Raw genomic sequence first — 26,001 nt, forward strand, 5'->3', positions numbered from 1 at the left:
CAGAAAACAAGCAGTAAGCCAGAACTGAATAAGACTCTTAGCTGTGCTCATACAAAAGCCTCCTTCCTTAATTATCTTCTCTCATATTTGTCATACACTGAAAAAAGGAAATAGTTGGACCAACTTAATTGAATTGTTTCGATTTGTAACACCTAAAGGTAACACCTAAGTTAATAAGTTAGATTAACACAATTTATTTAAGTCACATGTACTTAATAATTCAATTGTTCTCAAATCAATGTTTTGCATTAATCCAATTTAAAATTAAGGCTTAAAGTTTTTAGTTTATCTAACTCAATAATAGAACTATAGTTCTACTTCCTCTGGTGTCTTTATGTGCCATCTTATCACACAGCAGAAGCCTGTCATCATCCCCGAGCAACAACGACTTGTGACCAGCATTAGCACGTTCACGAGATGCCGCCATCCTGCAGCATTTTCATTGCTACTCGGCAAGAAGGAGAGTACCGATGTTGCACCGAGGTAAACCATCCTGAGATTCTGCTTGTAGTTTTTAGATGAGGACAGCATCGACTTTCTGAGAAATGTGCATGTGAATCTGCTCGGAGGTCAAGAAATGCAGCTGCATGCTGAGTCATTGCTTTCACCTGAGAACATCAGTTCATACGTGTAATACACACCCCGCCTCTCTTTGACTTTTACACCACCTGCTCCGAGGTATACACCGAGCCATGAATATATGAATAAGATTCTCATTGCTCAGCCTGACAAGGTGATTGCAAGGTAGAAGACAAGCTGCGACCCAGATCTGAGCCCTGTACCAAGCAATGAGAGATTTGTGACGCGTGAAAAAGCCGGTTTCGGTGCGTGTTATAGGAAGCCTCACACCGGCCACGCTCGTATTAACACACATAAGCCGAGTCTGGAGCAGCGTGCGGTCCATTCTGAGAGCAGAGCTCGTCTGCTGGTTGCCAGGATACGGTTGGCCTGGTAATATCGTCTGCTCATCTCAGATGAAGATGAAGGGAGTGGGGGGGCCAGGCACCCACACTGAGTTAGTTAAACAACAGTGATCTTGTGCATCAGTTGTTCCCACTTGTGACGCATGTCTCTGAGGTAATTGCACGTCGCTGGTGCCGAACACAAGACAACACGACTGATCCGGCTTTAAAACCAGGAAGTTATGAGAGCAGCCAGCACACTCTCACACCTGTCTCCTTACCCTGTTTCTCTCTCTGCTCTGCCTTCTTCTGTGTCTTAAGATCCAAGTTTCGCCTCTTCTGTCCTCTCTTCCTTCAATCTTGTGTTTGCCAGCTCAGGGTCCCACCGTAGCGCCGGTCGCCACTCTCTGCCTCTCTTAGAAACCGAAATGTAAATTTCTGTTCTTGCTCTTTCTCTGTCTGCCTCTTTATGAGCACCCATTTCACACTTCTCTTTTTCCGCCGCCTATTTAAAGACTTGTGGTTTTCTGTATTTGCTCAGTGTACTAGATCCTGCACTTAGTATCTTTCTTTTTTTGTCTTTTTCAAGCTGTGCCTGTTAGAAGAGCAGAGTCTGCTGGGTGAGCTTTTTGGCAAACGGGGCAGGCTATTTCATTTTTTTTTCCTTCTTTTTATCTGTCTTTTCCTCATGACTGCCTGTAGCGCCCTAACTTTGTCCACATAAACAGAAAAATGCTCTTGCAGTTTCTGGCATAGGAACGGGTTCCTCAAAAATATCCCCTGCAGCTCTACTAAATGCCTGCTTCTCTATTTCACCACTCAACAGCGCTCTCCCGCCTCCTTGTGCCCTGTCTTGTAACAACACATCTCTGTCATGGTGTCACGCAGACTCACCTAGCGGCCCTTGGGTGCAAAGAAATCTAAGACAGAGGATAGAAATAATGCAAGCGCATGTTTGCATCTCTATAAAGAACATTAGAGACACTGATTTCTGTAAACGGGGAAGCATGTTTGGTGGCTGCTGGTTGCAGCGTCTCATCCGTGCACGCAGTGTCTGCACCAGTCGGCCAGTGTGGAAGTGGAGCACAGTGCTTCCTTCTCTTATGCAACTGAACAGCACACACGGCGCTTATCTGTAGTCCAGCAAGAGGAACCAAAGCAAGGGGGCTCCTCGAGCCTGGATAAAGGTACAGCTCGGCGCCCACATGGGCCTGAAAAGCAAAAACCTGGTCCGGACTGGGAGCCAGGCGGCAAAAGCGCAGGCTCCCAGCCTCCTTTCAGCTCTCCCTGAAAGATTCCTCCTGTTACAGCCGCAGAGCTTCGGCAGTGTGGATTTACTGAGCACAAAAGCGCCACTGATCGTCTTTGCCAAGTCTAACCTCTATTAACTCACCGATAATCCCATTCAAACTCCCTCTCTGTTCTGTCTTAGCTCTCGAACCAAAACTTGGCTGTGACTGAGGGAATATTTATTGGCTTGTAAGTTCATTTTGTACAGCATCTGCAGTGTTTACAGCACTCTCTCAGCTCGTATCTTCTTACTATCTCATAAGTTTTTGTGTCTGTGGCATAGTGCCATCCATCAGCATCTCCACATCCTAACTGTCACATATGGTGTCACATTGAGATGGCTTTTTTTTTGTTTGTTTTAATTTCTCATCTGCTTTCATTGGTTGCTTATTATTCCCACCTTCTTCGCTTGTTCCTATCCCACTCGAACACTTCACTGCATCAACCAGGGCTTGTCAGCTCCACACAGTGGTTACAGCATCAGCACTCGACACCTGAAAAGGACAGAGGAGACAATGAGAGCCGGGTGTTGGATCTAAATTTGACAGAACAGCGTACAGAGAAGGCGTAGAGTCTTTTCACTTCATACTTTCCAGCGAAAGGGCAAAGAACATACACTAACATATATGATGAGTGTGATTTGACTCAGATCGCACTGCAGTGACCGTGTGTACACACACTTTTGACATCATTCAGTTCACCTGGAGATGGCACAAAAAAGCTGCCAAGACAAGATTAAGGATGTAGCTAAAGTAAAGATCAGAAAATCTTTATTATTGTCTACGACTAAGAAGAGAGAGTATCGCGAAACTGAACTTACCAGCTATTCTGCCTTTAGCAATGCTGCCTTTTTTAGAAAGCTAAAGTAGCTAACTGAAACTAAATAAATTACACTGCAGCACAAAGCAAAGATCCAGGTTTACCCAGCCTGGAGCTGAGTCTACAGCTATGAGCAATAACACAATCATTTCTCATTTATTCCAGCGCTGAAGCGTTCAGTGGTTTTCTTGGTTAAGCTATTCCCATTGAGATAAAAAAGTTCATCTCAGATATCGAAGTTTCCTCAGTTCAATATGTGTGTTAAATGAATGAGCTAAAATGTAAAAGGTGTTTTCACTCCAGCTTTTTGTTTCACCCCACACAGCCCCAGCGCCGTCTCTCCACTGACTGGTGCAACTATTAACACTCCTGCTGCTGCCCTTGCATCATCAAATCTCATCAGCACTGAGTGCAGACAGCAGGAAGAGGAGATATTTGGAGAATAGTTGCTACGGTAACACAGCCTTGCATTTTCACTGCAATGCTCAGGGGGGTGCGGTTTGTTGATATCACACAAGTGCGTTGGAGGGATGGATGGATGGATGGATGGATGGATGGATGGATGGATGGATGGATGGATGGATGGATGGATGGATGGATGGATGGATGGATGGATGGATGGATGGATGGATGGATGGATGGATGGATGGATGGATGGATGGATGGATGGATGGATGGATGGATGAATGGATGGATGGATGGATGGATGGATGGATGGATGGATGGATGGATGGATGGATGGATGGATGGATGGATGGATGGATGGATGGATGGATGGATGGATGGATGGATGGATGGATGGATGGATGGATGCAGTACACCGAGTTGTAAAAAAGAATCAGGGGGGATGGTGGATTTTATCATATGGGGACAGATAATTTGTGGTGATTACAAATAATATAATATATTACAAATAATAGCAGTGACCAAAACACCTGCAGAAATACTGCAGGAATGACAAAGCAGCAGTTAAATGCAGCCTTCTGTAAGCTTTAAATATCCACTGGGCTTACATCAAATACATCAAAACACAACAATAAAAAACACTTTTCTGAACTTATCAATATGACTCTGTCCTTCACAGGATAAGTGAAATGGATCACTGCAAAAACTCAAAATCTTAACAAGAATATTTGTCTTATTTCTAGTTAAAATGTCTCATTTTAGTAAAAAAAATCTCATTACGCTTAAAACAAGACTCATCACGGGAAAAAACAACAATTTTCATCTGTTTCAAGTAGATTTTCACTTGAAATAAGTAGAAAAATCTGCCAGTGGAACAAGATTTTTTTGCTTGTAATGAGAAGATAAATCTTGTCCCACTGGCAGATCTACTTTCAAGTGAAAATGTACTTGAAACAGGTGAAAATTGTCAAATAAGTTATTTTTCTGGTGTTATTTTTCTGGTGATGACTCTAAATGTTGAAATAGCAGTAAAACCACATTCATTGATGAAATGACATAAGGGATGGAAAGGGGGGATGGCAGTTTTACAGGGGGGATGATTTTTACCGTTTTTATTTCAGGGGGGGATGCCATCCCCCCTCATCCCCCCTCAACTCCAGTACTGGATGGATGGATGGATGGATGGATGGATGGATGGATGGATGGATGGATGGATGGATGGATGGATGGATGGATGGATGGATGGATGGATGGATGGATGGATGGATGGATGGATGGATGGATGGATGGATGGATGGATGGATGGATGGATGGATGGATGGTTGACCTGTTGGACGAACTCTAAAAAGTTCCCATTTGCATTATCTTTTGTAGCTTTCTCTTTGGAACAAACTTGAATTTTCCAACCCAGTATTTGGTAATCTCTCGGTAGACACAAAGCTTTCTGTAGCTGTTGTGGTGACCATTAACAGATCAAACTAAGTGCAGGTATCTAATTTTACCTTGGCCTCCGGGCTCTTACGGCACTGATGGATGACTATTTTCAGCTCTGCTAATTAGCTGAGCGCTTCCCTTTGCTATTTGAGCTCCCTGCCATCTGTTTGCTTTCTCAGCACATTTTAATTTGATCACAAACTTCAGTTTATAGCTCTGCACTTCCTGTATACATTTAGACATGCCACGTGAACTTCAGAAGCAGATCTGTGCATATTATCCAGCCACTAAATCATGTAAAATACAATGCTTGCAGAGCTCTTTATTTTCACTCGGTGTGTGTGTCTGTGTTGTGTCAGCGATGACCTTTGTCACAGATCCTGTTCAAATGTTTTAGGAACAGAAGTTTTGGGAGCAGCCGAGAGGAGGAGGGGAGTGTGACTGTGCTCTCTGGGGATGACGGGGTGCTGCTGGCGTCAGAGAGAAAGGATACACAGCTCTCACTACAGCAGTTTGCAGACAAGTGTGTGGAGAGGATGAGAGTCGGTACTTTGACTGATTGGTTTTTGGTGATTTTGTATTGAGGGGAGGATTTCTTATAAGCCCTTCGGGCTTCTTTTCCTCTCCTGCACAAATGATTTGTCTTTATATGATAAAAAAATTATTGTACAATCACTGTGCAAAAAAATAAATAAATTAAAAAAAAAAAAATACTTCCAAACCTGAGACTTTGGTTCTCCGTCAGAAAACGGTGGTGGGGTTCTGCCTCATGGGGAGAAATTTAAGTGATCTGGAGGTCTATAAACTGGGAGATTGACAGCGGTATTGGTGTGATGTCTGCAGTAGTGTGGACTGTACTGGTTTGTTGTGGTTAAGAGAGATTGAGCGAAAAGGAAAGGTTTTCCATTTAGCCGTATTAGTTAACCTCCATCCATAGCTGGAGTGGAGCATCTGACACTTCCTTCATGTGTCTCTTGGGAGGTGTTTTCTGCAGCTCCAACCAGGGTAAAGCCCCAAGGCAGACCCAGGACATGCTAGAGACATTTAATTTCTCTTCTTGTCAAGGGATACATCAGTCACCTCCTGGAGGGGGGGGCAGGGCCCAAAGTGATAACAATCCTGGTACTGACATGTACTTAACTACCACACATTCATGTCAGGTAAAATGGGTTCAAAGAGACTCAAATTTCAAAATCTGGAAAAGGCTTTTGTACGGAGCCCTGGAGGTGACATGGAAATTATTATTTTTATCTCGTGCGCACGACTTTTTATGTCGTGCGCACGACTTACTGAAAAGTCGTGCGCACGACTTTTTATCTCGTCTCGTATTAAAATAGAAAATAGAAAACATGTTATTATTGCAGGTTTAACATAGGTTTTGAGCATATGGGTATTATATTCCCATCATTAGGGAGAACCCCCTATTTCTAATGACAGAATCATCACTGTCTAATGTTCTATCTAATGACAGAATTATCACTGTTTCAGCAGGTCTCTTAGGTTTATAATTCAGATTAATTTTCGTTTACATATAACATTGTTTGTAGTCATTTTAGTGCAATTTAAAGCTTATTTCTACAAATAAAATCAGCACTGTAGACAGCGATCTTGGACCAGCGGCCACTCTGATTGGTCCAGCACGCTCACGTGACAATGTCGAAGAACTTTGTGTCAACTCCGCCTTCCACTTTTAAAACGTTGTTTGTGAAGCCAGTTTCCCGAGATCGGACTTCGACGACTAGATAAATGCTTGGCATCAATAGCTGTATATGTTGAAGTGAGCTGATATGTCACTTCTGGGGGTTTCCTTTCGGCCTTCCTTCCTATTCAATCCCAGTGTTTTGTTCTCACTGACTAAAAAGTCGTGCGCACGAGATAAAAATAATAATTTCCATGTCACCTCCAGGGCTCCGTACTTTTGGATACTTGGTAATGTTTATAAATAAAACTAAAGGGGAAAAGTTTGAAACATGACGGCCAATGATTGGGATGTATAAGCTGATGTAGCTGTAAAAGCAAGCAAAGAAATTGGTGAAGCAAGATTTTTTACCCGTTTGATTGACAGTTGAAATGAAAGTGAGTCAGTATAATAGTCTGGGGCCAAACCAGTCCAATCTGTCCCCAGTATGACAGGGGAGGGGTACTGGTGTGGATGCACTGTCTATGGGGAGCTAGTTTCACTGTTCTGGGGTGGAGAAAGGACTGAAAATTAACTGTCAAACCTCCTTCCATGACACTTTCATCACATGGTGAAAGAATGACAGGATGGTCACCATCTCCGTGCAGGGAATAGTCCATCACACACTTCTAATAAACATCACAACTTGACAGGAAAACAGAGGCATCAAGGACATCCTACTGCTTCACCTGGCTTCAAATCTTGTCAGCTGTTGTGAATACTAGTGCTCCCTCTTTTATAAGAACCCCCCCTCGCTATCCGAGGAGTCACGGGCTCTTTTCAAATGTGAGATGTTCGCTGCAGGAGGACAACACACTTCCACATCGCCCAGCGTATTAGTTCAACAGAACAAATAAAAGTACTGGTAACACTTTACAATAAGGGTCCCTTAATTAACGTTAGTTAATGCATTATTAAGCATTAATTAACAGTTTAATAATAGTTAAATAACCATTATTATGTATTTCTTAACATGAATTAGCATATTAGTTAATGCATTAATAAACAGTTAATTAATGCCTACTGCTCAGAGTTAATTAATACATTAGTAAGCATTAATAAACGTTACATGATGTAATTATTTATCCTTATGTATGCATTACTTAGTATTAAGTAATACATTAGTTAATACATAAGTAACACGTTAATAATGTCCCTAGTAATCATTTAGTAATGGTGTTTATTTGGAGTGAATAAGCATTAGGTAACAGCTACCTAATACATCTACTAATCATTCGCTAATGGTGTACATGTTTACTGGATGGGCATTATTAAACAACTATTTAGAGTCTTAAGTAATAATTTCCTAATAGTGCTGTGTATGTTATCAGGTAGCTTACCTGACCTTATGAACGGTAACCTGACATAAACCTTAATAAATGTATAGGAGTGGCTCATAACCATTACTTAACCATTAGTAAAGGCTTGCTGGACCCTTATTGTAAAGTGTAACACATTTATCCCTTAGGTAACACATTATTAATGCTTAACTGCCTCATAAGCATTACTTAACCATAATTAACCATTAGTAAATACTTTTCTGGACCCTTATTGTAAAGTGTTACCAAAGTACTTTTTTTCACGCTGCACACAGTATAGTAGGAGAAAAATGAAAAATTGACTTATTTAATTGGGGTTTTTGTTTTTGAGGGGCATATTAAAATGCTACGGATGAGGAAAAACAACAAAAAACCTATTTGAAGCATCTGTTTGAAGTGCTGAGAGGTGATATTATCACATTTGACATTTGGGTGGTGGAAGATGAGTGTGCTCTCTTCGCTTCACTGCCAGCTCTGTTCTGGGAGGAGGGCAGCACCTTTTATATGGTGTTAATATGTCTGGATGTATTTTATTTAGCTTTTATTTTTTATTTTTTTTCAAATAGCCAAAACTAATCAGATTCCAAGCAGACTGTGATATTGGCACTGCACTCACGAGCCCCGTCATGAATCAGTGTCATGTTAATCAAATATCAGAGTACTCTGCAGTCTCCAGAGAGCAGACACTGCCACAGAAGTCTGGAGAACGGGATCTTTAAATGCACGGCAGCTGCTTTTCCAGTGACGTCGCAGCGTATATATGTACTTAGACATGATGGGAGGGTGGGAGGCACTGATGGGGAAAGAAGGCACAAAGGTCACAAAGTCATCTATGGAGTCGCTTGTATAGTTATGAGTCAATCTGGAGCACTCGTGCTAACTGAGCAGGTCTTTCAACACACCTCTCTTTCCCCCCCACCTCCTCTTTTATACGGCCATTAACTTATTCATCTTCTTACCACACATCGTTTGATCTGTTTATCTTCCTGTTTGCTCTTTGATACCTGTCTATGTTTTCTAAAGATGGAGCTGAGTCCAAGTGGCAGCTGTTACATCACATGTGAAAGAAAAGATGAGTAGAGCAGCAGAGAACTGGAAAAACCAAACTGAAATCCACAGAAACTCATGTAATCTACTGCTTTGTTTGCAAGAGAAAAACTTCAGGCTTGATTTCATGCTGATATTAATCGTATAACGTAAATGTTGAGCTCTATTGCTGAAGAGAGAGGGGAGAAAAAGGGTCCGTGATCCCATTAAGGGTGGGTTATTAACAGAAGAGAGGCCACGGATGGAAACAAGGAAAAGGAAATGAAAGGAAATATAACAAAGAATAGTAGGTGACGCTGTCAGACCCAACAAGAATACCACTAAAGATTGACCGCTGATGGAAACCTACAGTCAATTTACACGCTCACACACCAATAAGCAAGAACTGGCCCTGCTGCCCCCTGACGACGTGAGGGGGGAGAGAAGAGATAAAAGAGGAGGGAGGCAGAGTGATGCACAGAGATGGAAATCAAAGGAGAAGGTTATGATCGTCCTCCGCCGCCCCTCCCCCTGCCCTCCGCCACATGCACCAGTCCGGAGCCGTGCATGAGAGCGCCGTTGCACATGAGCATTGGGAGTGTGCGCTGCAAAGCTGACAAAGAAGAAAAAAGGGAAATGGCGTGAGAGGCAGAGAGATGTGCTGGCATGTTTAAGCTACACTCGAAACCATCTCCATTTACACACCAAGATATGATCGTTTAAAAAGTGGGGCACCAAATGGGGGATTTCATGGCTTATTTGCTTGGAGGTGGATGGAAACCGAGGTCTGATGTCTCTGCATTAAACACTTAAAAGCTCACATTTGTATTTGTTAAGGCAGCTTCTTTGCCAAAGTGTGTCAATTTCCTGGTTTCTAATGAAGCTTTGCTGCTCTATTTTCTTTGTTTTTCACAGAAATGCATTTAACTTAAAGTATCTGTTAATATTTAAAGCTCTGGCTTCTGCTGGGGGGGTTAAGAAAAGCAGAGATGGTTTACATTTCAGTGTTAATAGAGCTTCAGTCGTCTGAGGACTATAGCTCTCTTCATTTGCGAAGTGAGATGCTGCTAATTAGTGCTAGGGAAGAAGAGCACAGCTATCTTTTAGGGCCGTGCACGTACTCGCAGGGAGCTCATGAATATTATTGCACCCGCTTTCCCAGAACCCCCTCTATCTGTAAACAAAGACAGGCGAGATGTGCGTCTCTAGGCCGCAGCTCACTGTCCTTGGTGGTGATTTATGTGGGTCAAGGAAATGTGAGTGTCTGTGTTTACATTTAAATTCAGTTAATTGTGATGAAAAGAAAATTACATCCCTGTTGAGAGGATTCGAACCCAGTGGGGTTTAACTCGTCTGTGTGTGCAGATGTTTGTGCATTTTTTCACCTGAAACAAAACTGAATTGATTTTACTCGCATTGATCACAGTGTGCGTGTGTCGAGATCAAAGTGTAAATAGGAGGGAGATAAAGACTACAAGAAAACAGAATACAAAGTCATGTTCATGTCAAGTCTCGTTTCTCTTTCTATTTAGGAGTCCTCCAGCTCTCCTTCGACTCTCTCTGGAGGGTTTTGGGTAAAACCTAAGAGGGTGGACCTGTAACAAACAGCTTCTTCCTCGGCGTTCTCAGCCGTTGTGTGTCTATTACACTGTCAGACCCGGTAGGATCAAGTGACTCAGCAAATTTACACTCCATGCTGCCCATGTCACACGGAGTCAGTGGTGCACCACTTTCTCCAACAGAGAACCACCACCACCACTGGTGAAATGAGAGGAGAAGACAATGACAAAGAGGAGGGGAAAAAAAGGAAGGAACACAGTTTAAAACGTTGAGATCAGCATTTAAGGAGCTGGGTTGTTGCTGCATTTCTGCTTCCTGTTTGCATTCAGTGCAGCGGTGGTGTCACGCTGAAATACCTAACCCACCTAAACCCCTGAGAATACCTGAAAATTCCCAGGCCATTCCAATCATATCAACGATTGAGGTTTCGGAAAAATTAGCCCAGACCCATATCTTTTCAGAGCTATAAGGAATCGAAAAAATATCCCTAGTTATTGGTGCCAAAGTTGCCTTATGATGTAAAACCACTGACAGCTAGTAGCGGCTGACTCTTGGACCTCTGTGCTGGATATCAGCTTTAACTTTAATGCTTAATAAATGTACAAAACAACTGTTATGGGTTAGCTTGCAATATATGGGATAACTAGAGCTCTTTTGAAACATCGCTCCTCCTCTCTGGTTTTTCTGCAGAAACAGATACCAGTTTTGAAGATCAGATGTAAAAGACTGGGGTTATCATCTGTCTCCAACCCTGAACACTGAAATAATAACGATCTGACTTTATACAAACATCGCTTTGCCTGCATTTTTCTTTTTTGTCCAACTGACTAACGTTCCCTTCTGCCTTACAAAGTTACATCCTCTTGCCCTCACTGTATGTCCTACTTAGCAGTCACACGTCATCTTTGCCGCAAGTTCAAGAGCTATATATTTTTGCCCAGATGCTGGCAACACGAGGCGACACAGCGGGGGAGCCTTCATAAAGCTGGCTTCTTAAGTCAGTGTGGAGTCCCGTTTCAAAAAGCCTCATGTTCACGCAGAATACCAATTCAAGAAATTCTTTCCATCAGTCACCATGGAGCGGCGAAGAAGATTAAGTCCCCACGAACACTGTGATCACGATTGTTCCAGAAATAATTGATTGTCATCAGTCCCAGCTGTCATTGTTTCAGAGGGGGTGCCCACAAACAGTGAACACTTCAGTAAATAGTTCAAAAGTTTGTATTATTGTCCAATCAGCTTTCAAGTGTCACTGACCAGCTTCACCTTTTTGTTTTTTAATTTTTTTTTTAATTTAATTTATTTTATTTAATAGGGACAATGCAGGTTTACATGTGATCACATTCACTCATTACAAACAAGCCAATGTGACTGATGTTCTGCATACAGAGAGTATAGCTATTGCTAGTTTCCATCTCCTGTCCTTAGTTAGGCTTTTAGTAAAAGAAAATGAAAGAAAGGAGAAAAAGAATACAAAAATACATTCAATTTTCAACATGCAAAGCTATATCCTATTTACAATTCTCAGCTTGCAAGAGAGCACCCTATTAGCGGTTACAGGTGATTAAAAATGCGTACATTTCTGATTTTGCTTCAACCAGTCTTTGACATTTTTAGTAAAAACCTTAAAATCTTGAGTTGTTTTTATCTCAGTTGGCAGTGTGTTCCACATTTGAGAGCCCTTTATAGAGAACGCTGACTGCCCAAAGGAGGTCTTACGGCGTTCAACCTTACAGTTACCACTTGTTGTTCCCCTGGTGATCCTACCACTATTCTGCCTGCTAACTAACTTACATAAAACATCTGATGCTAGGTTCTGTAGACACTTAAAAACCAGTTTGAGTGTAGAAAACTTAAAGAAATTATCAAAACTAAGCATGTTGTACTGTTTCAATATGGGACAGTGATGCCATCTCATCGGTTTTTTATCCATTATTTTTAAGGCTTGAATATATAGAGATGAAATAGGCTTAATCACAGTTACACAAGTTTGGCTCCACACTGTAACACAATATGACATATGGGAGAAAATCATTCCATGCATATAAAGCTGTGCTGCTTTATATGAGATCTGATGTCTGTTCAGTTGTGGTCACTTCCAACTCCTCTAAGACCAAGACTGCAAAGCTCAGTATCTCTGTAGCACAACGTAACAAATTAGTCCTGCTTCTGACCTATGAATCAGTGTCCATGGCTCTATTTTTTCCCCAAACCCCCCGTGGGTCAGGTAGTCACTGATGTACTAGCTGGAAAAACAATTGAGAACAGGAAGTTTATCCTCTTCTCGTACCGCTGGCAGAAACACAGTGTGAGAAAAGTCGACACCTTGCACGTACGAAGTGGATGGAGCTGTGGAGATTACTGTAATGCACCTCCTAAACATAGAAATCCTGGAGGCTACGTGAGAGTTTATTGATGTAAGAGATATAAATATAAATGTAAGAATCCTTTTTTTCAGATTTTCTGTTGAGTAACAATGAAAATACAGAGAATAAACATACAGTTATGTTATTATGTCATGAAGTGGGGCGTGTTGTACGTCTCCATCCTCAGCCTGCAGCTTCTGACCACAGAGGATGAATGTGTGAGGTGACCTCCGACCACACGGTGACCTGGACTCTATATTCAGCTCTGCGTCACGGTCTACCAGAGGGAAGCGGCGTGCCCTTGACGGAGGCAACGCTCCATCACACCATGCTGCAGTGTGTCTCACATGGCCGAGGATGCAGTGCTACAGTATTCCACCGTCCACCGGGAAAACTAGGATTGCAGCAGCACCACTCAAGTGAGAAGCCAATAGGAAATTGGCTTACAGGTAAAGTAGGAGACTTAAATTAACACAAGGAAGAAAGGGATGGAATAGGATGAGAACGGGCTAAAAATGGTGGTGGTGGATCCCTGGTGTGGACGTTTGAGGCCGTTTCTGTTTTATTCTGTTTTATTCCTGTTTGCTAAGTTATTTTTGAACGGCATTGGCTTTTATTTTTTTATTGTTTGATGAAAAAAATGTTGAAATATACAGCAAATGAACCCTCAACAGTGTGAGCTGAATTAGTTAATGAGAATGCGTGTCTATGAGCAAAGAAAGAAAAAGAAAACACTGTGTTAGTGTTTTCTCGCAAGTCTAATCACACAATAAATAAAAAAAGAAATGAATATTTGCCAGCATCCTGGTGTGCCTTTGTAGTTTCGGCATAGGCAGGGTATAACATATTTCCACCCCTTACCCAACACCATCACAACTGACCTCACTAATGCACAAAAATAAGATCTCTCTCTCACACACACACACACACACACACACACACACACACACACACACACACACACACACACACACACACACACACACACACAATGGTGCAAACAGATGCTGTTAAATAAAGTGAGTTGATGCTTATTTGGCCTCATTAGTTGCTGCAGCTAAACTTGTCAAGCTCAGTTTCCATTACACTTTTGAGGTTTCTAACGGCAGCAGATGCTGCTGAAAAGGACACAGACTGACTGAAAACTTAGACTGTGCACGGCTTTGGAAAATAAAACTGCCTTCGAAAATATAAGGGGCGCACATACACATTTTATCTAACAGAAGGTTTCAAGCAAGTTTCTTAAACATGTACATAAGTACATAATAATGCTAATAATAATCTTGTACGGCAGTGAATGAACATGAGAGTAATATGAAGGGGGACATTTGGAAATCAGACAGCTATCATGGCTATTCTTTTGTTTTTCTTGTCTGTAACTTCTAGAAAACTCTGACTTTTATCCTACAAGTCCAACTCTTTGCAAATGACAGAATTTGACAGCTATATAGCCTTTGCAGGAGCTGGTGGAGTGTAAATATCCCCAAAGATAGGGCTGCTGATGTTAGCCTATAACCTTTAAAGGTCCTGTCGTTTGTTTAAGGCATTCTGTTCTGGTAGTCGAACAGCATGTGTGTTTGCACTGAGCCCCAGACACCAAACAGTTCTTTTCTCTGTAGATAATTTGCCCTCTTGCTTACTGAACCTAAACTGCAGCACGACTTCTCCTCCTCAGCCTCCCATCAGCTTCACTGGCTTCTCCTTCCCTGCACTGGGGATACTGATCTTAAATATGACCAGAGGGTGAGCATTTGGGCTATCATTTTATGTTAGTGGACAGCGATTGATCTCATCGACAGACAACAGGCACCATCATATTGCCAGAAGTCCTCAGAGAACAGATCTGAGGTAATCTGATTATATCCAGATATTCGCCCTCGTCTTCTTTCATTCCCACCAAAAACAGAGTTTGGCGATTCAATTCAAGTCTGTTCGGAGGCAGGAGAGAATGTGGCCCATTTCTCTCACTCACTGGATGTAATGGCACACGTTCCAAAGAGCTTCAGTGGGACAGCCTTAACAAGAGTTTAATGAGTCTTTTCAGTAGCTTCAACATCCAGCCATCAAGCACTTACAGTTATGTAATGTCGTATAAAAGTTATCAGATTTCATTTCCTCAATGTTTTTCTTCACTGATTCTGTAATTTCTATCATAGATATCATTTATATTCAACCGTGCTTTTTTTCAGAATGAGTTCAGCCATACTTCTCCTCTTGTGAATTAAAATTTAAGTTAGGGATTGCAGAAATTTGTGCTCTTAAATTAATGTAGATATTTCTAGCTGTGAAGTGTAACTGAAGATGACTAATTCACTTTAGGGGAATATTCACCATTTGTCTGTCTCCTCAACATGCAATCGGAATCAACCAGAATCTCCAAAGCTCGTATTATTGTTTCTGCATCTTTAACCGACATGAAATCAGATTTTTACTATTTCTATGAAGGACATTTCATGTGTCATGTCAGTTTATTAATGACTAATCATTATATATCTTGTCTGTTTTGTCCTTAAAGTGTCTTCTGTTGCAGGGTTGGTGGTTACAGCCTCTTTGGGTCAACATATAGTCAGAAATAAATTACCAAATGTGTAAAGCTTCTAGAAAGAATTAGCTATTCGATATGTGTTCACTGAAAATTGAGTCAATCATGTGCAGTTCAGCTGCAGATGTCTGCAAAGTGATCACCTGTGTTGATGTTAGGATTTAGGCCAGATCAATTAAAATTCATGTTGGTGCAAACAGAATTTGGTTCATTACATTTGTGGTAAAAAAAAAAAAATTAAATAGAGATATGGAGATTTTTTAAGAGTACATAAATGAATATAAACATAGCTCTAAACTTAGAAAATAGTAGAGGGATTCTTTGTCTTTTCCTTGTCACTGTCGTCAGTCTTAATGCTACAAATCTCACCAGCTTCTAACACCAGCGTCACATTTACGACATGAGTTCTGTATTAATGCATGTAAAGAAAATGTATTTTGATTACGTAAAATTTGCACCTAAAAGTCCTGTGACTGAATCTGGATAGCTAGTCTCTCTCTCTTATCCACTCTTAAATCTGACCACCACCCCCTCAGGATCATCTCATTAATATAACATTTCTTTAATAATGAGTAATCCCTGATTCGTGAAAACATTAGATTTAAGATAAATAAAACCCCACAGATAACATTTCAAATTCCTACTATTTCAGCCTTGGTTACAATAATAGACCGAGCCAAAGTTGGACGTCAGCTGAAACCTCAACAAGGAGCTCAAGAGACAGATGTCTCCTCTGGACAGACGCTCATCAAAGAGATAGAAGTTCTTACTGATGGACTTTCAGGCTGTTTCAGTAAACCAGCTGGACTGCCTGGACAAATGCATGGTTGATTCTTTATTCATTAAAAGGATTACATGCAATATGTAAAGTCTGTATGATTAGCTTGTTTAGAATAATCCCTGTCACCCTTCTCCATCAGCATCAATGAGACAAAAACAAGCTACCAAATATCGGCTTAGGTGGGGGGAATTTCTTTAGTATTTATTGCACCAAAAATGTGGCATGGTTTGGCTTTTTTATCTCTTTTTAAGAACCGTTTTAAAACTCATCTCTCCCTGGTTTTATTTATTTTTGTTTTCCATAAATGTATTCAGTTTTATTATTTTTATACTAAAATGTATTGTCTTCACTCAAGTCAGTCTTGTCCAAGATCATGAAGACTGGGGGGTGTCCGTCCCTCGCGTACTCACTCCTGTGGACACTTCTGAATTGCTATTTGACCTAAAGGCTGTACGTCTTCAGGAGTCTAGGGGCCAACTCAGCGCCCCACGCTGTCTTTTGAGATCGATACTGAATCTCCACATATTGGCATCGCTGCACACGTTTTGTTGAGTTGATGTTGGCTGATTTTTTGCCGCCACCTCGACAAAAGTTCAGAGAAGACGGATCCTGCAGTTACATCTGATAGACTGCATTGACGGTTCTTCTTCAAACGTGACATTGGGAGAGAAAAAAGAACAGCAGAACGCGAGATAAATACCATCTATCCTCGCCCTCCTCCTCCCTCTGCTTTTGATTTCATACTTCCTGCAGAATTACATTGCCCTGTCGTCTTCTCCCACTTTGTCAGCGTTTAACAACTGGCATGTTGAATGTGTGATGTTGCCCAACCCCACAGGGGGAAAATCTGTATATTTCTATGGGAAATGATGTGTGGCTCTGAGCTTGAGGTGATAATGTGAATGTACAGTGCAAGTGGGGACTAAAAATAAAAATATCTACCTTACACAGAAATGAAAGAGAACCTCCCCCTCAAAACCTGAAGCCCCATATCTGTCAAATGATCATCCTGACACACCGCTCCTCATATGGACATAGGAAGTAGAAAACAAACCTTCACAAGACACTTAACTAGAGAAGGATCATCATGCAGTTCCTCACACTGTTAACACCATTTTGCAGCGAGAAATTAGACTTGGTGAGGGAGAGAGAAGTGACAGAGAGCAGAGGGTTGATCAAAACCGATGTGAGGTATGATTAATAAAAGCCGGAAGTGTTTTGATAATGAAATAATTACAGAGAGGTGGAATAAATAGAGAATGGACAGGGAGATCTTTCCTGACAGTAAAGAGAGAGAGAGAGGGAGAGAGAGAGAGAGAGAGAGAGAGAGAGAGAGAGAGAGAGAGAGAGAGAGAGGAGGGGGAGCATGAGACAAAGAGTGACAGTGAAGGAGCAAGGAGAGTGGAGGAAATACAGACGGGCATGTTTCTATGGGCGCTCAGGAAAGATTTGGGGTGAGGGAATCTTGCATCATCGCGGCTGGCCAATGAGAAGGCTCGGTTGAAATATTCAAAGGGAGTGTCCTAGCAACAGCAGGGTAAATAGCAGAGCAGCCACTGCTCCATCTCAGGAGCAGAAAAAAAAATCCTATATGCACACACACATCTTCATTTACACGTTCTTTTAGACACATAGATAGATGTGAAACATTCACTTCTGTCTTTTGTTTAAATAATACTGGTGTAAGAACAATAAGATGTAAACCTTCTTTTTTTAAGGTTGTACATGTCAAGATAAAACAATAATCTGGTTCTCATTAGGTCTTAAAATTAGGTTAATAACATTGCAGATGACGCATTGCACAGTGATAATATTTATTCAACAAAAACAGGCCAAATCAAGCCAAATTGTAGAATCGCTGTGTGAAAATATAATTACACCTTTAATGTTTCAATAAGATTTGCAGAGGGAGAGTAGCAGCCAGGTGCTGCTAATCAGATATACGTCATTAATTGATAATTTTGCAGGTGTGAGCACCTCTATTAAAAAGAGAGGCTTTTGCAGTTTGACGGACTGAAGGATTCAGACCTCAGTCAACAATACCAATGAGGAAAGACATCAGCAATGATCTCAGAGTTGTTGCTGAATCCTTATGGCACAAGCCCATTTCCACAATATTTTGTCCATCATTGTAGGTGTGAAAGAATATTCACAAGTGTAAAAGATTCAAGACAGGGATCAGTTTTTGGGAGTGGAACAAAAAACCAAGTTCATCCTAAGTTTAGATTATGAAAAGCTCAGAAAATTGTAATAAAACAAACAAACAAACTTGGAGCTACTGTATGTCTCAGTGAGCATGTTAAATCTCAGAGTTCATGGCAATTAAATCAAATATGGAATTCGATTATAATAATGCCCAAGCTTATTTTGAACATGGAGAGGAATAAACAGCCTCTTCTCTCTAAAAAGAACAGTTTTAGTTAGTGTGGACATCAGCGCATATATCTCATTCCAATTGCCAACCACGGCGGTGGAGGGGTGATGATTCGGGCCGGGAGAGGACAAGGTCTCTTTACAGTCATCGAGGCGCACTAATCATTTGGGAAAAAGAAAGCAACCGAGGTTTTGCAATGATCAACCAGATCGAAGATCAAAGTCCAGGCTTCAGTCCAACTGAAATGTTGTACAGCTCTCTTCATGTCCCGCCTAAACATACCTGAACATGAAAGCATGCCTAAAATCCTCGCTGAACTGAACCGACCAGAGAGGAAATGTCAGGGACATATAACATCATCCAGAGAGTGATAACGTCAGGTTATTCCTGCTAAAAGTGGTTCCACAAGCAACTGGATCACAAAGTGCACGTATTTTCTCCCCAACTAGTTACCCTCCTAATTACTATGGAGTTTTTCCCAGACACCCCTTCTACACTTTGGCTTAGTTGTTGTTGAATAAATAATGATACTGTGTAATATATAATTTGCTGTTGTTAATTTGAAGTTTGTTTTTTTTATTAATTTTCAAACCTGATGAGGAGCAAATGATTTTCATTATGTCCCATTAAAACTTAAAGAGGTTGTACTTGTTTTTTTTCTCAAACACACATTTACATTTATCAGAGCAGCTGGTTAGGTTGACCATATATGGACATGGCAACGTATTTAAGCGTGCATCTATGCTTCATGTGCATGAATATGCATGTGCAAACAGGTTTATAAATATATCTATGTGTGTGTTGCAAGTAGAGATGAAATGACAGCATTATGTGTGTCTGAGTGTGTGTTAAAGTGCATCATGGGAGTCAACACAGGTAGTAAATTCATCTGCTGACATGTATTATAAACATAATCTGCAGATTACAGGAAGGACCATGAGATCCAAACTTTTTATTGGAAACATGTCAGTGTCTGTCAGTCATACACACACTCCATCATTCGCATTCCTTTTTTTTCTGGATTCCTACTTGGCCATCTCTCCATCCACAGCATCTGCCTCTAGCTCTCTCACTGCCCCTCCACACAAAGAGGACCTGCAGAGTCACATGATTGTGTGACACTTTCAACTCCCATTTTTCCCACCAGATAACATTTTCAGATCGGAAGGAGGAAGAAAAAACTAACCTTCCTGAAAAAGCCGTAGCCCTCATTATTCATTTGTCCCTCCATTCAGCTTTTTCCATCCCTCCTCCCTGTTTTCCAATCCAGTCGCATGCACCCACCCCTTCTGATCAACATTGCAATCTGGGGCTTTTGTTTTTAGCAGGCAGTTCGCACCGCACACCTCAACATTTTAGTCGCTGCATAAATATGGGCACTTTTGTGCAGCTGACCACGACTCGGGGTATCATGGTGCATGAGTGATAGCAGAGCTGAAAAACTCAGGCGGCCTTCTCGACATGCAATTTATCAAAATGCAAAAAAATGTGATGTATGATGCACCAGGACACAAATGCCTTGTGATCAAACCATCATCTATCACCAACTTTGAGCACATTAACACATATGGACGTCTGTGGACTCCGTGTTCTCCTCATCGCTTCCTGTGACAGATCCTTGATGAGGAGAGACGATGTGTGTGTTTGTGACAGTGGCAGTAATCGTTCTGCTCTGGTTTGGCACTGCAGTGAAAGAGGACAAGACCCGGTAAAGCAGCACCGCAGGGTTTAATACAACACACACCCTCTCTGCCTACCTACCCCTGGGATCCGGACCCACTCAGCCCCTCTAGACATGTTCACCAGATGCACGATCCTGCTAAAACCTGCTGAAACCAACCATCCGGTCACCTGCCAGCCTCCGTCCAGAGCCTGACCCACATCCTGTCCTCCCCAGCCTCCTTCACTAACTCAGCATCCTCTCTCTTCCTGCTGGTGCAGGGTGGGACTATATCCGGCTCCTTTTCTACTATCAGCACAGTGTGGGATGTCACAATGAACAGAAGGGGGGGAAAGGAAGAGAAGAGATATCAGCTTACCAGCCGGGCATGCGGGACGAGGGGATGATGTCTCTGAATCTGCTCTTCCCGCTTCTCTCTGGAGCGAGGCGAAGCAGAGATGGATGCGAGGAACAAAAAAGGGGGGTTGGGGGGGGGTGGAAATAAACAAAACACACACAGTGGCGGTCAAGTGAAGCAAGAGGAAGGAGAAGAGAGGATGCTTGCAGAAGAGGAGGAAAACAGTCTCTGAGTTGCTGCTCTGTGAGAATCCTTTATCCTTGTGAGCCAGAGGGCTGTGGATTCACCTAAACACTGAGCACACGCACTGCCTCGCGCCACGCAGCCCTCCCTCTTCCTCACTCGTCTCTGCACTAAAGACAGCAGCTGTTGGTCTATGAGAAATGGAACACTGTGTCCCCCCCTCCCTCTCCCCTTCTCCTCCCACCTCTCTCACTCACAAAGACCCCCAGCACACACACACACACACACGCACACACACACACATATTCACACAACAACCCCTCCCCCTTTGACTAACATCTCCCACTAGCCTGCTGCTAAGAGGAGGGGGCACTACTCTGCATGTGTGCAGCCGTGTGTGTGTGTGTGTGTGTGTGTGTGTGTGTGTGTGTGTGTGTGTGTGTGTGTGTGTGTGTGTGTGTGTGTGTGTGTGTGTGTGTGTGTGTGTACTGAGTTGTATTGTGTTTGACATTGTTTCGGCAGCAGAGTGACTCTTTCTGAGCACGCAGTGTGAAAATGAATCATGGCGAGCAGGGATGTGCATCAGGGTATTTTTACAAACTGTGTGGGTGACCGCTGAGCATCGTTTGCTGCTGTGTTGCAGAGGGGAAGGAAATGCACATTATTTGTGGTTATCAGTCGCATGAGCGTCAGGTATTCTCCATCACGCCGCACTGTAAGGGCAAACTGTGAGCACAAATGTGCAGGTATCTACACAACTGTGCACGTGATGTGCTTTTGTCTGAGTGTGCTTCCCCCGTGTGCCATTTAGAGACCCCTACTTCAGGGGTCACAGCATGGACGAAAAGGGCAGCATTTAATGAAGCATGGCCAAATTGCCACTTTTGATATGTATGTGTGTGTTCGTGTGCATGGGAAAACAGAATGACTATTGTTTACTGGTCTCGTACCCAGACCTCCGCTCGTGGCAGCGCACCGAAACAAAGTAGAAGCCCTGAAGGCCAAATGTTGCTGCATAATACTTCACGACAATTTGTTATGCTGCCACAGAAGGAGGTTACAAAGACTTTTTTATGGGGGGGTCATGGGAGCGACTTCAGAGGCAGGGACAAGTGTCCATTTGATGAACTCTCCCACCAACACCCTTGTTACTGAGTCATTTAGTCATTATTAAGCAAAGTGAAATAATTTTGGTTATCCTGACTGACATGAAACAAGAGAAGTTTAGTCTGATTTAACGTCAGACAGTGTGTCCTTTTGCACAGTGTATGTAAACTTCTGGTTTCAACTGTATGAATACATATACTGTATATATAATATATATATATATATATATATATATATATATATATATATATATATATATATATATATATATATATATATATATATATATATATATATATATCTAGGTTTGAGTTCATAGGAGATAAACTTTGGTAATTTTGAGTAAAATTAGTTTAGTAAGAGTGGTCTCGTTTGAAATAACAGCGTATTTACACTTTTGACATACAAAGTACACAATCTAAATTTGAATGATAAGCTATAGAATCAAAGCAAGGTTTTATAAGTTTATAAAGTTTTATAAAGAGTTTTGGGGGTGCTGCTGCTAAACACCCCCCGTTTCTTCAGCCGTATCTTACTGAGCAGTCTGTTCAATAGACTTTAGCACTCCTGAAGTTGCTCAAGGCTTTGTAAAGCCTGGAAAACAAAATGGTGCAAACTCGTTCGGTGTTTTAAAGATGAAAAATAAAATATTAAAATCGGTCCTCGGTCGCCGGTCGGGAGACGAACGGCATGGAAGTGTCTAACACTAAGAAAGAAGCCTGAGTTGAAAAAATAAAAGTCACAGTCCATTTTAAATCTGAGCTAAGTCACCAGAGATGTAATAAACCAGCGGTCCAACTTCACTTGTGAGGGTTCGGAGGTTCCACTGAGTCGAAAAAGCATGACTTTTTGTTATAATTGAAGATGTTTAACCTTCGTCTGTTGTTAGGGTCGCCACCGACCCGTTCTTAGGTTTTAAATTCATAAAACTACCACAAAAATGCGTTTATTGCATCAAGGCTTTTTGACTTTGTCAGGAACCTTTATTTCAACAAAATAATATCCAACATTTTTTTTTCACTAAATTATAAAATGCTCTGGTTGAAATTGTTACCTTTTATTTTTTTTCCATTTCCTTGAAGTAAATGGGTCGAAATTTACCCTTAACACCATAGATGTTACTATAGTTAATAATATTAAAATGAAAAAATAAATGAAACAAATTTATTTAAGATATGTGTTCTAATACCTCTCCGTAATAGCCAGGTAACACAACAACCTTTTATTTATTCATATGATTCTCTTGAATTGAAATCCAGGGCTATACTGACAAAAAAAGGCCCAGAGTCCCATACCAAAAATATTAAAACCAATATTTTCATGGATAAGGAAGCCTAACAATGTAACCAAGAGATGAGAAAAAAATTGGATGATGGATAATTGCTTTTAGTGTATTTTAGAGATAATTTAAAACACGGGTCAAAACCGACCCGTTAACATCGGAGATGGTAACAGAAAGCTAACACCAGACAAAGGTTAATGGCATCCACACTTTGATGTTTTTGAAGAATTTGAATTATTCCTTAAAAAGGCCACAATTTTCTTTTCTAAAGAGCTTAAATGATCATGTAAATAATCAGCATAAAAAAATTAAAATCAACTTCACCCTGCCTTGAAAAGATCCAGAAGTAAATAAAGATAGAAAAAGATTGGCCTTAGAACTGAACCTTGGGGGACGCCACATACATGTACATGTAGAAGTGGTAAGGCAGGTGAAGCAAAGGGCTAACCCTAAAACTTCTCCTTGCTAAATAGGATCTAAACACTTCCAGATGTTTCCACCATTCCACCTTAAATCCCTACAGCATATCAAGTAAGAACAGTATCTTATGACGGTCTAATATCTAAAAACACAAAAAGAGCCAAACCCTCACAGTTGGTAACATTTCAAATGGACTTGCAGACTCGCTCAAGAATGCTTTTCTTATCTGAAACAAATCTTGAAGTTGTGAAGGGACTGCTCTCTCTAATGTCTCTCTAATATCTGTCTGATAAACGAGCACCTCTACTGTCTGCTGAAGTCACATATAAAGCAGCGGTTAAGAGTCGAACACATATGCTCTTCCTGTTTTTGTGGTTGTGTCTGAGAAGTGGACCGCTTTCACATCTCCAAACGATGCCCAACGTTGCTCAAGAGATGTCACGTTGGCTGCTCGTAATCACATGCAGTCATTGACCGGTTTCTTTCCTACGTCATCTTCATCTGTAATAGTAAAAGTAATATGGACAAGTCAGGCTTGAACATGTGAGAAACACAAAGATTTGAACTAAACCCAAACATATAATGGGAAGACCAACTTACACAGCATTATAACAAGTAAGAACTGCATGTAGGCTAAAATAAACCAGCTCTCCGCTATTAGATTAAATTGTGTACTCTTTTTTACTGCAAAGTGTTCATAACTTACTGTATTTAAATAAACCAATAATGGCACTTTGACATAAATTCAGCCAGGTGTTCATTACCAATGGTGTTGTCGGTGTATGTGACTACACGACTGTGAAACAGCCTCCAAAGTTTTAGGCTTTCATCTCATCAACAGGTACAGCTGCAGCTACTGGGAGCACACTTCACATTTAAAGATTCAGAAACCTACAAACCAATGGTGCAACTAGAACTTATTCTTTTGATGAACATACCAAGATCATTTACACATCAGAGTCTGGGAGACTTTTAAACATTGACATGCTCCAGTTTCCCAGTTACACCAAGCAGCACCACCCCCGACTCAAATATGCACATCACCAGATGTTCTTTGTGAAAGAAGAGAGTGGGGGGCAGTTTTGCCTGTTACGTGTTAATGAACATTGTCTTTGATGGAGACTGGGGGTGGGGGGGTGTCCTTGTATTGAATCCTCCTGACCAACTGAACTCCGGCTAACAGATAATTGCTCACGTCTCACCAGCCTGAGAAATTCGATTCTGATTGATTGAATTCACACCACCGTCCTTGTGTGTGTGAGTACGGGTGGGTAGGTGGAGATACTGCAGCCCCCGTCTGAAGCAAATGACCGTCAGATGATGTGGACACAGAGGACGCGATGAGTAGACCCATGTGCTTGTGGTGAAAGTTAACCTCCAAACAAAGATGCCCTCTGTAAACAGTTTGTTGGTATATAAACCTGAAATGATCCAAGCTAAGCCTGCTTAACTACGCGAAGGTCCGCTCGAATCTCTGCAACTTATAATTACCGTGTTTAACACTCCATTAAATTCATATAAGCTGTGGCAGTTTGAGCTCGATTTACCTTATTGATTGTGAAGCACAAAAAAAGAGGACAAGCTGGTTTGAAATCCAGCATCCAAAGTGGTGAAGTCCAAGAGAAGAGAAGCAGAAACGTTCAGCTGAAATATTAATACCTGAGTATTATCGCCAGCAAGCACAAAGTAGAGGACTTTGGATTATTAATACGGTGTCTATTACTTTTTTAGGTCAATTTTCCCCACTTGGTTTATACTGCATAAATGGCAGAGAATATCAGCCCGTCCTTAGTTGGATTTAGTCTCTGTGACGGTGCTTTATAAATTATGAGAAGACATAAAGTGCAACTCTTCTGTTAAGGTGAAACTCTTAGAAAGATTACAGGAACGATGCTATCAAAACTTGGCTCTGTGTTTTTACAGAAACGTAATAAATGTACCGGTAAGCAATTTTGGGGGAGGGGGTTCATCCAGCTCACTCCAATTGTCCAAAAACACTAAGGGCCCGATTTACTAAGATCCTAAATAAAGAGTACTAAATTGCGTGTGCACTGAAAAAGTTTGCGCGTGCTGTTGTTGTGTGTTTTGCGGGTGATCAACTAAGATTGCGTGCGCAATTGATAACAGGTGCAAACCTCAGTATTTAAATGAGGTGTTGCGCATCTTACGGTTTGCGGCGCAAACTTTGCGCCATGGAGAGTCTGGATGGAAAGCAGGATATAGTCGCAAGCGCAAAATGAAATTTGACGAGTTGGAGTTAGAGATATTAGTGGAAGAGGCAAATTGTTGTATTCAGCACCCCTGCCGTGAAAAGCACCCCCTCGTATATTAAATGATAAGTAGACCAAGAAAGAAAACAACACACTGACACTTCAATAAATTTATATATACACACTCACACAAACACATACTTAGGAGTTTATATTATATATATTTATAAATATTATGGAAGACAACACAGTAAGCAGGCTATTAATTAATGACATCAATAACCA

General features: G+C 41.4%; 1 protein-coding gene across 5 annotated transcripts in view; it reads right to left on the reverse strand.

Annotated features, from left to right (window-relative positions):
- Window positions 1–20,873, reverse strand: part of fam49al (family with sequence similarity 49 member A, like) — a 42,086-nt gene extending 21,213 nt beyond the window's left edge. For 3 of the 5 annotated variants that reach the window (XM_061741033.1, XM_061741036.1, XM_061741034.1), the window contains exons 1-2: window positions 20,536–20,873; window positions 2,593–2,686 (exon numbers count right to left, since the gene is read on the reverse strand). The gene's annotated coding sequence lies outside the window, so the exon portion shown is untranslated. Of the gene's footprint in view, window positions 1–1,183; window positions 1,512–2,592; window positions 2,687–20,535 lie in introns of those variants that run through there. The other 2 variants (XM_061741035.1, XM_061741037.1) reach the window with 1 other exon arrangement.
- Window positions 20,874–26,001: the final 5,128 nt, after the last annotated feature.

The sequence above is a fragment of the Cololabis saira genome, chromosome 15, assembly GCF_033807715.1.
Source record: "Cololabis saira isolate AMF1-May2022 chromosome 15, fColSai1.1, whole genome shotgun sequence".
Lineage (NCBI taxonomy): Eukaryota > Metazoa > Chordata > Actinopteri > Beloniformes > Belonidae > Cololabis > Cololabis saira.